The 16160-nt window shown below is 48.6% G+C and overlaps 1 long non-coding RNA gene across 1 annotated transcript in view; it reads left to right on the top strand.

The window, feature by feature from the left end:
• The window catches only part of LOC144756377 (uncharacterized), a 218868-nt gene that overhangs the window by 27744 nt on the left and 174964 nt on the right, over positions 1–16160 (top strand). The window lies entirely within an intron of this gene.

Below are 16160 nucleotides of genomic sequence, written 5' to 3'. Positions count from 1 at the left end.
ACTGGCCTCCACCCCACACGTGTCACAGGAGGATGGGCGTAGCCGTCAGTGCCCACCTGTCATTGAAACCCTGCTGCGCCCTTTCCTCACGCCTCATCAGCAGCCCCAGTGGGTGGTGCCACTGCACCTGCTGTTTGATTTCAGGCCGCGCATCGGCAGAGCAACGCCTGAGGTGGTGCACTGGTCCCCGCACTGGTGGCCTGTGCATCCCGCCAGAGTGGCTGTAACTGAGGCGGTGGCCAGGAGCTGTACAAGCGCGCGCAGAGGGTGATGCAGCCGAGAAGGGATTGGCTGGGACGGTGCGGCCTATCGGCTTTGTCAGAGACAGCGGCCCACACTACTCAGACGGCGTGGGAGTCCAGCACCTGCAGTGCCGGTGACACCCAGACACATCACTAACTTGGGACCACGCTTCCCATGCACAACGTCCTCTCTGCCTGTGAGAGGTGTGCGCTATCGCTATCTTTTTTTTCCCCGTGTTTTGCCTTTCCTTCCTTGCTGCCCGCCGCCCTCCGCCCTCCCTTCCCGCCAACGCCGCTTTTCCCCGCCCTTTTTCTATTCTGTACCCTCCCCGCTCCCGCCTCCCAGCTGCTCCGCCCACCCGCGCACTTGGCCTTAAATGGCGACCGTGCGACGCAGGTGAGTGTGACCCACTTGTGGGACACCACCGCGCCGCACGGCCACCAGCTGCTGCGTGTGCCCCTTGCCTGCCTGTGCCTCGCTGCTGCCTCGTTTGCCGGTTGCCGCCGCTGCGGTTGTTTTTGCCCTTGTTTTGACGAGAATTTGTGCCTGCTTGTTTTAAACTGATTTCTCCCTTGTTTTTGCGAATACTTGTGCCTGTTTTGTTTTAATCTCTTTTTCCCCGTGTTTTGCCTTTCCTTCCTTGTTGCCCGCCGCCCTCCGCCCTCCCTTCCCGCCAACGCCGCTTTTCCCCGCCCTTTTTCTATTCTGTACCCTCCCCGCTCCCGCCTCCCAGCTGCTCCGCCCACCCGCGCACTTGGCCTTAAATGGCGACCGTGCGACGCAGGTGAGTGTGACCCACTTGTGGGACACCCCCGCGCCGCACGGCCACCAGCTGCTGCGTGTGCCCCTTGCCTGCCTGTGCCTCGCTGCTGCCTCGTTTGCCGGTTGCCGCCGCTGCGGCTGTTTTTGCCCTTGTTTTGACGAGAATTTGTGCCTGCTTGTTTTAAACTGATTTCTCCCTTGTTTTTGCGAATACTTGTGCCTGTTTTGTTTTAATCTCTTTTTCCCCGTGTTTTGCCTTTCCTTCCTTGCTGCCCGCCGCCCTCCGCCCTCCCTTCCCGCCAACGCCGCTTTTCCCCGCCCTTTTTCTATTCTGTACCCTCCCCGCTCCCGCCTCCCAGCTGCTCCGCCCACCCGCGCACTTCGCCTTAAATGGCGACCGTGCGAACGCGCAGCGTTGACGCGCAGCGGGCGCGCCGATTGTGCGCCGAAGGCGCGCCAAAGGTAAGCCCGTCTGCGCCCGTCTGCGCCTGGACCGCGCCCAGGGCCAGGACCCCTGGACCTCGACGATCCCGACCGACCCGCAGGACGTACTCAGCCGCCACCCTCAGCGCACTCAACACCGGCCGACGCCCAGAGTGCCACCAAGCCACACCACGACGCACCCAGGGACCCTTCAGCTGCCACGCCTGCAAGTTCTCCTGCACCCGGACCTGCCTCGCACCAACACCCGCCAAGTCGAACTCCAGCAGCACCCACCTCAAGTGCATCCTGATCAACACCCGCTCCGTCCACAGACACGCCATCGAACTCTGGAACCTCCTAGACACCACAGCCCCTGACGTTGCCTTCCTCACGGAGACCTGGATGAACGCCTCTTCAGCTCCCGACATCGCCATCGCCATCCCAGAGGGCTACAAGATCGTCCGGAGGGACCGAAACGCCAACCAGATGGGAGGAGGCATCGCCATCATCCACAGGAACACCATCCGTCTCACGACCAGCACCGACAACACCCTGACCAGCGCCGAACACCTGCATTTCCAGATCCACACCAACCCGAACACCACCCTCAGAGGCACACTGATCTACCGACCCCCTGGACCACGCACACAATTCAGCGAGGACATCGCCGACTTCGTCAGCCCGCATGCCCTCCCCTCCGCTGACTACATCCTCCTGGGAGACCTCAACTTCCATCTGGAAAACAACAACGACCGCAACACCACCACCCTGCTCGACAACCTCGCCAACCTTGGACTCAAGCAACTGGTGTCCACCCCCACCCACCTCGCCGGACACACCCTCGACGCTGTCTTCTCTTCCAGCACAGACATCGAGTTCAGCCACGCCACAGAGCTTCAATGGACGGACCACAGTTGCGTCCACTTCACCTTCAAGAGAACGACGACCCACCAACACCAGCAACAGGCCGCCCGCAGAAGCTGGAACAAGATCACAGCAGACCAGCTCGCCACCTCCCTGAGCCAGCACCCTCCTGCCAGCTCAGCGAACCCCAGCCAGGCCGCCGACAACCTCACGGAGTGGATCAGCAACTGCGCGGACGAACTCGCCCCTCTGAGGACCCCGCCTAGCAGACCCGGCAGCAAGAAGGCCCCATGGTTCACCAACGAACTCAAGAGCTCCAAGAAGAACTGCCGAGCCCTCGAGAAAGTCTGGAAAAGGGAACCGACACCGGACAACAGGACCTCCTACAAACTTGCCACCCGGAAACACCACCAGCTGATCCGCGCCGCCAAGAAAACAGCATTTAAGGACCGGTTGGACAACAACGCACACAACTGCAAGGAACTCTTCAACATCGTGAAAGAGCTTTCCAACCCCAGCGCAGGAAACAACGACGTCACCCCATCGCAAGACCTCTGCAACTCCCTCGCTTCATACTTCCACAACAAGATCACGGACATACACAGCAGCTTCAACAACCAACCAACGCACACCATGACCGAACAACCACCCCCCACCACCATCCTCCACGCCTGGACCCCGATCAGCACCGAAGACACCGTCCGCACAATGAACTCCATCCACTCCGGATCACCGACCGACCCCTGCCCTCACCACGTCTTCAACAAGGCCGACGCTGTCATCGCACCCCACCTGCGAGACATCATCAACACATCCTTCGACACCACCATCTTCCCGGAGAGCTGGAAACACGCCGAACTCAGCGCTCTACTCAAGAAACCAACAGCGGACCCCACCGACCTCAAGAATTACCGCCCCATCTCGCTTCTCCCGTTTCCAGCCAAAGTCATCGAGAAGACCGTCAACAAGCAGATGGCCGCCTTCCTCGAGACGAACGGATCCCTCGACCCCTCACAGTCCGGCTTCCGAGCCAACCACAGCACCGAGACCGCCCTCATCGCCGCCACCGATGACATCCGAGCCCTGATGGACAATGGAGAAACAGCGGCCCTCATCCTCCTGGACCTCTCCGCGGCATTCGACACTGTCTGCCACCGCACCCTAGTGCAGCGCCTCAGCAACGTCGGAATTCAGGAGAAGGCTCTGGAATGGATCATCTCCTTCCTCGACGGAAGAACACAGAGAGTCCGCCTACCACCGTACAAGTCAGAGGCCTCCGAAGTCATCTGCGGCGTCCCCCAAGGATCTTCTCTGAGCCCCACCCTCTTCAACGTCTACATGAGCCCCCTCGCGGCCATCGTACGCAAACACAACCTCAGCATAATCTCCTACGCCGACGACACCCAGCTGATCCTCTCCCTGACCAACGACCCCGCCGCCGCCAGAGCCAACCTGCACGAAGGGATGAAAGAGGTAGCCGAGTGGATGACGATCAGCCGCCTGAAACTGAACTCGGACAAGACGGAGATCCTCATCCTGGGCTCCTCACCCTCCGCCTGGTACGACTCCTGGTGGCCTCCCGCCCTGGGCACCGCACCCAAACCGACAGACCATGCACGCAACCTGGGCTTCATCCTGGACTCCTCCCTCTCCATGACCAGGCAAGTTAACAACGTCTCCTCGGCGTGCTTCAACATCCTACGCATGCTACGGAAGATCTTCTGGTGGATCCCCACCGAGACCAGGAAGACCGTCACCCAGGCCCTCGTCACCAGCCGTCTGGACTACGGCAACGCCCTATACGCCGGTACCACCGCCAAGCTCCAGAAGAGACTCCAGCGGATCCAGAACGCCTCAGCCAGACTCATCCTCGACATCCCACGAACCAGCCACCTCTCCGGACATCTGAGAGACCTTCACTGGCTCCCCGTCAACAAAAGAATCACCTTCCGCCTCCTCACCCACGCACACAAAGCCCTACACGACCGAGGCCAGAGTTACCTCAACAGCCGAGTCAACTTCTACGCTCCCAAACGCCACCTCCGATCAGCCAACCACGCCCTCGCCGCCGTCCCCCGCATCCGAAGAGCGACTACAGGAGGAAGGTCCTTCTCCTACCTGGCCGCCAAGACCTGGAACTCCCTCCCGACCGACCTGCGCCTGACCCAAGACCACCTCTCCTTCAGGAAGAAGCTGAAGACCTGGCTGTTCGAGCAGTAGCGGCACCCCCCCCCAGCGCCTTGAGACCCTACGGGTATGTAGCGCGCTCTACAAGTGTCACTGATTGATTGATTGATTGATTGATTGATAGTTGCACAACAACAACAACAACAGGGCGCTGCGCCACGGGAGCACGTGGAGGTATGGTGCAAGTTGCCGCAACAGGAGAGAGCTGTTCATGAAGCTGAACCACACACCTGTCACTGAAGAGGAGATGGGACTTGGGACTCAGGAGTGTGGTCCCAAGGGAGTTGCTTCAACTCTCCACAGAGCATGTTGGCAGAATTCCACGGCTGCATGTTGCTGTGTGAGATGCCTACTGAAGTGCAAATCATAAGCGCATACCGCACTGATAGCATCACCTGGTGCAGCAATCATGAGCTGCATACCTGCGATTGAGCCGTTCATTATCGAAAGGGCCTCCCCAGCACAAGTGCCTGAGTGGAGGCTATCGGTACTTCACCACCATGGCAGTGGAATACTAATTTAAAAGAGAATTACTGTTGCATTTGGCAAAACCAGGTATTTACAAGCTATCTTCCACTTTGACAGAAATAACACCACCCACACACGCCATGATAGGTGAAGCACATTTTCAGACGATGGCGAACCCTGCTTATGAAAAGTTCATGTTTCGTCAAGCCTGGTAAGAACTTGATAAATGTAATCAAAGTAAACTTTATTCGGTTACAGAGGAGAATCATAAAAGTTACAAACATACAATTGCATAAAAACTATAAATCATTAAAAATACAAGTTAAAAATGAAATAACTTACACAACCTCCCAATTTAATCTATAATCACAAAGTGCAATGTGCCATAAAAATCATCACTCCTTTGAGGATTTAACCATATAATGTAGTCTGAGCCTTCACATCTTAGTAAAATCCCAATGATGCACACATTAGCTAAACATCCAAACAAGCCCTGTTTTTCACAGTGGATTTTCGATATCCCACAATGAAGGGTAAACAGTCCTCTTTCAACAACTGCAAGTACAAAAGGGCGGGCGAGCCTGAGTAAAATCCATCTTCTTTAAAATTGGAACCAAAAAGTGCCTTCGAGGGACTACATAACACTTACGAACACTTAACTTCTGCAACTCCTGTTCATCCCTATCCAATTTTCTATGAGTTAAAAAGGCTTCTGTGATTGATTCCACATCTTTCTTCACAATAGTTTCAGGCTTAAAAAATAAATCAGCACTCCCTACCCCTTCAGAGCTACTTTTTATATAATTGAACCAGGGGATTCGGGTTGCATTATCAAGGGACATACATTCTCGTAATATCAGATGGTTGAGAGTTGGTTCCTCATTCAGCCAGCACTTCAACCAAAACACAAGAGGGCGTAAGGCCGAAGTATCACTTAAAAAGGGAAGACCCAACTCCTCATGAGCCTTTAGGTTGGATAGACCACGCTGGACACACAGCAGGCGCTTCAAGAAATTATTCTCAATCACCTCAGGAGAATCCCCAGCGACATGTCCCCAAATTTCACTTCCATGACTAGCAGCTGCCACACTCTTGGCTTGATAAACTTTTAACATGGATCCAATCGGTTTCCTCCCTATTTTAGACGCAAAGTTAAAAATTGCAGCGTTCACCCGGGTCAGTCCTCCCTTTTTTTCAAAATTAGTGGCCCCCGTTTTAACTGATTGTCCATGAGAACCCCTAAATTTGAAAAATTATTTGTACATGGGATTTTGGCCGGGCCAACACTAAATTGAAAGCTTTTTTTGGACGTTTCCCTACTTGTATTACATAACATTTTGCATTCTTTATTGCCAGGTTCCGGTCCAGCATAAATTTAGAAAATGCCTGTTATAAAATTTGCAGACCTAATGCAGTCCTAGATAAAAGGACAGCATTGTCTGCATAAAGTAAAACAGGTATGCCACGCCTCCCTACACAAGGGAAATCTACTCTTGTGGCTCTCAGTACACTATCCAGCTCGTAAATATAAAGATTAATCAAAAATGGGGCCAAAATACAGCCTTGCTGTACTCCCCTCTTCATTTCCAGGTCCCTAGTAACCCTGAGATCCTTAGAGAACCTTAAATTGGTCGTAGTAGACTTGTGCAAGTCCTCTAAAAAGTTAACAACACTGTTGTCCACCCCCATCACCCTCATGGACTGCCACTATTTGACCCTGTTGAAGGCAAGATAGACAGTACCGGGGCAGGCGACTGTGTATTTGCTCAATAGCATGGATAGGTTGAGGCATTGGGCAACCGTTGACCTACCTGGACGGAATCCAAACAGAACATCCAACATAATCTTATGCTCCTCTGCCCAAGTGGATAATCTCTTCAGGAGGATGCGACCCACAACTTTGACCACAGAGTCAAGGAGGGAGATAGGCCTATAACAATGTGTACTATTCTTGTCACCCTTCTTAAAAACAGGGACTATAGTGGAAGTGGCCCAAGACTGGGGGCAACCGCTCTTTGCGGCTGCATTAAAAACCGCCATCAATGCCGGTGCCCAAAAGGAGGAATCGGACTTAAAGAAGTTCGGGGGAATACCATCTGGACCCAGCGCTTTGTTAGAGGAAAGCCCTCCAATGTCAACCTCAACCTCGCCTTGTTCGAAAGTCATTACAGAGGCATTTATACCCCACCCTTCTAAAAGTGGGCAAGGGTGATCAATTGGACTATCAAACATTGATTTAAAATGGGACACCAATTCCTCCTCGGTGAAATGCTCTTATGAAAAGTTCATGTTTCGTCAAGCCTGGTAGGAACCCGATGAATCACTTGGCAAATTCTATTCAAGACTTAAAGAACTGACGAATATGTGCACATTCACTAATGAGTAGGAACAGATAGGAGCTCAGATAATATAAGACTGTGCGTCATCGAAATTAAAAGAGCACATAGTAAAAGTGCCAGGAAAGTCATTACCGGGCATATGGATGCTAGGCCACTCAAAAGAGCTGTCACGTGCCTGAGCGTCACACATGGTAGTTGTTTTAAATATGCCCATCAAGAACTAACCAGTGAATCACATCACACAAGCCAAGCACAGTCACAAAAGCAAGGCCAGGTGGCTACATGGCAGTGCTGCAGATATTGTGGATGCACAGTATAATGGCAAATGGAGTGCCTGGCCAAAGGAAAGAAACGTGCGCCCAAAGTCAAATGAATCCATTCTGCAGGAGTTTGTTGCTTCACTCAAAACAGCAAGGCCCCTACTGCACCCGTCGCCAAAGTGATCTTTGATGGTCCTGAGAATTATGAGAGACATGGACGATGATGCGACAGAAGGGACAGCTCACATAGTATTTACTGTAGGCCATGTGAACCACAACACCAGCTCACCACCAAACTGTCAAGTGATAAGCCATCAACGGCCATCTTAGACCCTGGCGCGTCGATCACTATAATGTGACCTACGAAACTCTGGCAAGGAGACCTGTTCTTCATCTAGCCATGTCCCTTCCAGCAAGTCGGCGTGTTCACCACAGACAAATCGCATGATCTCTCCATCATTTCTATCAATATCAAAGTGTACATCACGATGGGGGGCACCACGATGCTACTAAGCTGCCAAACTACTAAAATTATCGGACTGGTGCATCAGTGTTGATGCACATGCACCCAGTGAGTGGTACAGAGACATAAAAAGACTTTGGGCAGCATTTCCAGCACCCCTAAAATGACTTGCTGCTCTCTACTGATGAAGGAATGATTCCAGAAACACGTGCGAGTTACACAGCACAGACTGTACCAATTAGAGTGAAAAATTAAAGACTACTACTGACGTAAGTGTTATCATGCACTGCATTTACAATGAGGCACTGGGGCAACCTGAGTGCTGGGATGTGAGGCAGTGTGTCCCCACCCTCCTTATGTTTAAAAAGGCTCCTTTTAGCTACTTCGCTGACGGGCTTGTGTGGATGCACCTGTGCCCAGTCAGTAATACTGAGACATGATAAGACTTTGGGCAGCATTTCCGGCACCCCCACAACAACTTGTTGCTCTCTACTGATGAAGGAATTAATCCAGAAACTTCTCTATAGTTACACAGCACAGGCGGCACTAACTAGGGGTGAAAAATAAAAGACTACTTCTGAAGTAAGTGCTATCATGCCCTGCATTTACTATGATACAGAGGGGCAAATTGAGTGCTGGAATGTGAGGCAGTGTTCTCCCACCCTCATTCTGTTTGAAAAGGCTCCCTTGAGCTACTGCGCTGATGAGCTTGTGTTGATGCTCCTGCCCCCAGTGAGTGGTACAGAGACCTGAGAAGACTTTGGGCCGCATTTCCAGCACCCCCAAAACGACTTGCTGCTCTCTACTGATGAAGTAATGATTCCAGAAACATGTGACTAGAGTTACACAGCACAGACTGTACCAATAAGGGTGAAAAATTAAAGACTACTACGGAAGTCAGTGTTATCATGCCCTGCCTATACCATGATGCATTGGGGCAAACTGAGTGCTGGGATTGGAGGCAGTGTGCTCCCACCCTCCTCCTGATAAATCAGTGCAGCCTGTGTCCTTGAGACACCAGAGAGCAGCGCTCCACCTGAGACCCAAGGTGGAGGCAGACGTCATTAAGAAAGTGACTGGCCCAACCCCATAGGCATCGCCCATCGTAGCCACCTAGGGACCAAAACTACCAGGGGAGGTGGGGTTATGAGTCGACATACGCCTTCCAAACTTGGCAATCAAGAGGTAGAGACACCTCACTTCCACCTTCAATGACATCATCAGTGAACTTAGTGGTGCGGGTGGTTCTCAAAAATGGATCTGAGATGAGGGTAGCACCAGATCATGCAGGACCCCAAGTCTCACTAAGTCACAACTTTTTTTACACACCTGGGCCTCCGCAGGTATGAGACTTAACGTTGGTATATCCAATGCAGCAGAAGTGTTTCAGAATGTCATCCAATAGGTACTATCAGAGCTGCCAGGTGTCATTAATGTGAGCAACAATATTCCTATTGACACCTCATCAGTGGGAGAACACAATGATCTATTGCACAGGTGCTATAGAAACATACAGAGTGCTTCTTCAAACTCCATAGTGGCAAATGTGAATTCATGAGGACAAAGATCAGCTTCTTTGGGTGTCAATTTTTGGCGGATGGTGTGCCCACAGACATGGCCCCGTATTTGTCAAAAGTGAAAGAAATCTGTATGAGCGCCGTGGATAAAATACTATGGCTTAGAACTGGGTGAGGAAGAGGCGGGATTGCACTTGCCACCGGGAGGAGTAGCGAAAGAGACTTGATGCGTGTGAAGCCAGGCCCATCAATGACAAGGGGAGTTGGGCTGGATCTGACCCTTAGCACATGTACCTATATTATGTTGAAGTCTAACCTCATGCTCTCTTTCAGATGAGCTGTTAATGTACTTTTTGCTTTATGTCAATTGCGATTGGCCTATCACCAATGTGTATTGTGTATTCATGCTTTCTTTGATTGTAAATTCAAATTATTCAAAATAAATAAAAACATTTTTTTTTTTTAAGTGAAAGAAATCAAAGAGGCACCACCCTGTCTAATGCACCCGAAGTATGGAGTTTGCTTGGTATGGTAAATTAGTGTGGTTGTTTCATAAAAGATTTGACGTCTCTTGTTCAGCCACTGGGAGAGCTCACTCACAAGTCGTCCGTCCTAAGGGTTTGGGGCGAGGCACAGGAAAGTGTGTTCCAGCACACCAAAGAAGCTTTATCGGCTGATTCCACTCTCATCTATTTCGACAGAGGGCAGGTTAAAGAACCCCATAGGCATCGCCCACGTGGCTAAGTGCAGTGTTATCCCAACAGCAAGTGTGCGGGGAGTGGGATCCTGTTGCCTATAGCAGAGCTCTTACTCCCACGGAGGTGTGCTACTCCCAAATAGAGAAGCCATAGCAATTCCGTGCGGTTGCCACCACTTTTATCTATATGTATACAGACACTCATTTGTTGTCAATACTGACTATAAGCCCCTGATCCACTTGTTTCAAGGATCAACTTCTGAACCTCTGCATATTGGGAAGTAGATACTCCTGCTGCAGAAGTACTCATTTCGGGTTGAATAAAAGTGACATCTCAAAATCCAACGGACTATCTGTTGGCACATCGTAAGGCTCTGATACCTCAGGAATAAGTGGCTGCACAGGCAACAGAGGAGTATGGCGCCGCGGCCAGGGCGACTGACGCTGGAATCTGGGGATCACGGTTCGATCCCCGGCTCCGGCGGCAGATTAGCCCAGCACCATGTGACTCTGGGCAATAGCTCGCTTAATCTTCCCGACGGCCCCCAGCGCCTAGAGACCCTTACGGGTGATTGTGCGCTTTACAAATGTGGACTTTATATATGGTATGAGGTCAGATGGTCACCTGGTTGCTCTCCCTGTCATTAGACACTATCCGAGATGCTGCCCAAGACGATGACTGCCTGCAACCAGCCCTACAAGCTGTCAAGTCAGGACAGTTGGGGATTCTCAAGTCCCATTGGTCACATTGGATTACAGAAGCACAGACGATTTTGGATTCACTTTACACCATCAGACATTAGTTGGCAGAAGACCCAAGGGGCTGTCTTCTCCTAGACCATCACCTCATGATTCCCAGTAGTCTGATGACCCAAGTAATTCTCCTTGATGTGTGTGAATTAATGGAAAATGGAAACTAAGAAACCACATTGGAGGAAATCAAATCACGTAAAACCAATTTTAAGGAAAGACAATTTTAAGGAAATAGAAACAAATTGAAAATAAAGGAAACATTTTAAAGGAAATATAATCTTAAGGAAAAATCCAAAGTAACATTAAACTTAAGTGTTGTTTAGGGCTACTGTGGGTTTTTTGGGGTTCAGGGATGGATAATGTTTAGGGTGAGGAGGGGCTTTTATGGGTCAGGAATAATTGGATTTGGGCATAGAAAAGGTTCTTTTGGGTTCAGAGATGGGTGGAGTGTAGGGGTCGTGAGGGATTTGTAGGGTTTACAGATGAGCGATGTTTAGGTGTGTGAGATGTTTTTAGGTTTCAGGATATGGGTATGGGTAGAGTGTAATGGTGTGGAGGGGTTTTAAGGTTCATGAATGGGCGGAGTTTAGGGCCGGTGAGGGTTTTTCCGGTTCAATCATGGGTATTTGCTTGGGTGGGGAAGAGTTTTTAGGGTTCAGGATGGGGTGGAGTTTAGGGTTGTGAGGGGTTTAAGCATTCAGCGATGGATGGAGTTTAAGATGTAGACACACACAATGACCCAGCACCAGAATACTTATATCTGATATCTATTTCAGTATATTTGTATCATAAATTGCTATATGCAACACAATATAGTTTAACACTGAATGGCTTCTCGAGGATAAACAATTTAAAAGACTTGATTGTAGGTTGATTCATTCTTTATTTTTCATTATTCATTAAAACAGAACAGGATTGCTTGCCGCCAACGCGTTTCATCCCGCTTGGGACTTCCTCAGGGCTTCGTTTATACTATTGTGACTCAAATTCATGCCAGTCTTCAAATGTTCCTATTGATATTCAAAAAAAGGGGTATATGTTATTAGAAATGAAATTGTGTCAGCGATCAAAAACAACTTCCATTGATACAATCCATCAAATTATCCTCCTGATGTATGGAGCTCAAAGTATATTTGTGACCATGGTATGGTCCATTCGTGCAATTCCAGTCACGTATGGCCCCTCGTATTCACACCAGTCCTCCGGTCGTGTAACTCAAGATGTAAGAAAGGGAATTTTAGGGCCAAGACTGATTTACTTATAGCTGTGTCTGAACTGGGGTGGCGAAGTGAGCTAAAGTATGATGATGTATTAACCCAGATCTGTGACTGGGGGAGAGTGTCTGAAAAGTTTCAGCGCTCCATCCATCAGCTCCTTGTGTTTGCTTTGTTTGCCTTAAGTTGGCAGGGTATGCCCAGATGTGAGTACCTTGCTCACTTTGCTAGTGGATTCAAGCTAGCCTGGCTGATGAGGGCTGTTAGGCTGAAACCGGTCCCCCAAATTGTGTTTCCAGTCCAGGGAAGACATGCCTTGGCAGTTTGGGCTGGACTGTTCCCATGAGGCACAGGGTCACGACTGATTTTCTTATAGCTGTATCTGAACTGGGGTGGAGAAAGTGAGCTAAAGAATGATGATGTATTCAACCCAGATCTGTGACTGGGGATGAGTGTCTGAAAAGTTTCAGCGCTCCGTCTATTAGCTCCTTGTGTTTCCTTTGTTCGCCCTAAGTTGGCAGGCTATGCCCAGACGTGGGTCCCTTGCTCACTTTGCCACTGGATTCAAGCTAGCCTGGCTGATAAGGGTTGTTAGCCCGAAACCGATCCCAGGATGTGTGTTTCTGGTCCAGGGAAGTCTTGGCAGTTTGGGCAGGACTTTTACCATGAGACACAGGGTCAAGACTGATTTGCATGTAGCTGTGTCTGAACTGGGGTGGCGAAGTGAGCTAAAGAATGATGATGTATTCATCCCAGATCTGTGACTGGGGGTGAGTGTCTGAAAAGTTTCAGCGCTACGTCCGTCATCTCCTTGTGTTTGCTTTGTTCACCCTAAGTTGGCAGGGTACGCCCAGACGTGGGTCCCTTGCTCACTTTGCCAATGGATTCAAGCTAGCCTGGCTGATAACCCGAAACCGTTCCAAGGATGTGTGTTTCCGGTCCAGGAAAGACATGGCTTGGCAGTTCGGGCTGGACTGTTCCCATGGGGCACAGGGTCAAGACTGATTTTCATATAGCTATGTCTGAACTGCGGTAGTGAAGTGAGCTAAAGAATGATGATATATTCAACCGAGCTCTCTGACTGGGGGTTAGTGTCTGAAAAGTTTCAGTGCTCTGTCCATTTCCTTGTGTTTCACTTGGATTCTGACGCATACCCAGCTTTACAAAACGTTGTGAATCTGGGAATGTGTCAGGTTACATGGATGTTGCGTGGTAACACCCACAGCAACACCCATGGAACGCCCCTTACAAGCAGACTAGTGCGTGAAAGTGGCCCATATTTACAAGGCCATGAAAAGTCACGCAGGGTGACTTTACATGGCCTTGTAAATATGGGGAAGCCCATTACACTGCCAGTGCATCAAAAAAAGTGACGAACTAGTGGCACAATGAGCCTGTAAACGAGGCCCTAAATATATAGCTATGTGTGGTTCCTCAGATTGATGAACTAGTGGAGACGACTGTATGTTCCTGTGTGTGGTGCTACGAGACTGGGAACCCTGCACCACCATCACCAGTCATCATAGAGAGGGCTGCAGTAAGGTGGTTGTGTGCCGCCCTTGGTTTTGACAGCCTGCGAGATCGGCAACACATGATGGTCGTCAATGATGACTATTCCTGACATCCCTTGGTCATGATCATATACTCATAAGTTGCCAGTGTGAGGCTGCCGCAGTAAGAGAAGATCATGACAAAACCAGGTTCGTAATGTGAGTTGTGAACGGATGTTGAACCTCTTTTCCATGGACAGGAGCTCGCAGAATACCTCAAGTTGTAGAATATTGCCCACAAGAAGGTGTCACCGAGGTGGCCCCAGGCCAACAGAGAAGTGGAGAGGTTCATGGAGACCTTGAATAAAGTAATTCACATTGCCTCTGCTAACGCCATACCTTTAGAGTGGGCTATTTACTTATTCCCCCAATAAAAGGACTGTAATTCCAACAGTGCATATCACGGGTGTGTTGCCAATTTTGTTTGCATACTAAATGAATTGGAGGGTGGTTCAGTTATATATATTTTTTCTTGAGGTGTTTAATGTTATCGTCAATAATTGGTGTATTAGTTCTAGTTTTCGTTACAGTAACAAGAAGGATATATTTTTGTTCTCATTTTGCGTAGTGGCGCACCCTGTTGTGTATGAGTTTAAATTTGCTAGAATATAATGCTTAATTTAGGCATACGTCATTTAGCATAACTAAGCCGCACCAGGCCCCATTAACAGTCATTCATGAAATGCTGTAGAAAACACCATGCTTATTTTAGGTGTACAAATGTTCCACATGCCTGTGTTTTTCTTTATTTCTGAAAAACAATGAATCAGCCATGGTCGGCCTTAATACAAATGTATAATCATTTGTTCTTCTCTCGGGAGTAAAGGCTGTGTTTCTATTGCATGTTCAAGGTTCCTATTATAGCACTGCTGTAGCTGAATAGGCTATCGTATTCCTGTTTTTCATTATTTATGATTTCATCTTCTTATTGAAAAATTTACTGTTTTAACCGATAAGATGCCTCAGGAAGTAGTAGTTACTAGTTGTGTTGTACTGACTAATAGATTGGTTGTCAAGAATGAAACATTTTAATCCAATCTGTTACCCAATTTCATGCTATGAAAATGTGTGCGCTTTCCATCCCAAAAACATTATAAGAAGTATTATCTTAGAGGAGAGCCAGTGATCTTTTGAGCTTTCTTTGGGAGACAGACTATGTGTTAGTTTATATTGCAAATTGATTTAGGGTACCAATAAATATGGTCATTCTTTTGATGTATTAATTAATGTTTCGACTTTCTGTAACAATACTATTTTTTAATAAACCCATGAGGTAATTAACGTTGGAATCTAGTCATGTGCATGTTTTATTAATAGTCTTGGGTTTAGCGCCTGGTTCAGACTTCTGCGGAAGGGTTAATCAGCCACAAACATGACAGATATCCTTTCCGCCTTTATCCAATGGCACTTGAAACAGCGGATGGGCTATCCATCACATTTGTGATAGAGTAACCCGTCACCAAGCTATAAATCAGGACCTAAAGATAGTTCCATTTCCAACTAACAACCCACTTGATTTCTTAATTAAAACACTGACAGTTTTCGGTGGCCCTTATGGGGAATGAGCTCATTGATTAAGCCAATAAATATGAATTAGACTAATTAGTGGAAATGTTTGGTTGTTGAGGAATAGGAGAATCCTGGAGATTTGGAATTGTAGTGTGAATTTTGTGCCCTAAGGTGAACTATACTGATTCCAGGTTATGTCACTTCTGGTCAAAGCTTAGCTGAGTGTGTGTGATGGTGTAGTATCTTGAAGCACTACCCACCTTTCGTGGCGAATTTCATCACCGAATGGTGTCCTGGATCAGCTGCTTTGGTCGAGAGACTTAAGGAAGATTATGGGTTTATAGATCAATGCCACACTGCATATCCTGATTCTAGGCAGCATACTTGCATTTCAAAGCACTTTAATTCAGTATCACGTATTGATGTTTTTTTAAACCACCTCTTCGTTTATTATTCTAGACTCGCAGATTACAGGAAATGGCTTTTCAGATAACGCAGTAGTCTCTGTTCAAGTTGAGACTAGTTCGCCCAAAGCTAGAGATATTAGATGGAATTTTGGTAGGTCTCTTCTATTGACTGAGAGCTGGAAAAACTATATCTAGATTTTTATAGAATCATTTTTCAGAAAAAATGAGAACTTTGCCTCCACATTAACTATCTGGGAGGCCTTTAAAGTATGTCTTCGGGGCCATGGTATTGCCTTTAAAGCAAAACAAGTTAAGTCTTGCAGAGCATTGATCAAGGAAATGCAAGATATTATAGAGAAGTAAATAAGGATGCTCTCCTTTTCCCAGTAAAACATTTAAGCTGGCCAAACAAAAGCTCTGTGACTTCTTAAAAGAAGAAGTAGTTAATGAGAAAACTGAGTTCCAGAGAGTGTATGATGAGAGTGAACATGTGGGCTGTGTCCT

Source organism: Lissotriton helveticus, chromosome 5_1 (genome assembly GCF_964261635.1).
Source record: "Lissotriton helveticus chromosome 5_1, aLisHel1.1, whole genome shotgun sequence".
Lineage (NCBI taxonomy): Eukaryota > Metazoa > Chordata > Amphibia > Caudata > Salamandridae > Lissotriton > Lissotriton helveticus.
Note: the sequence above shows the minus strand (reverse complement) of the source record. Positions and strands in the feature narration are given on the sequence as shown.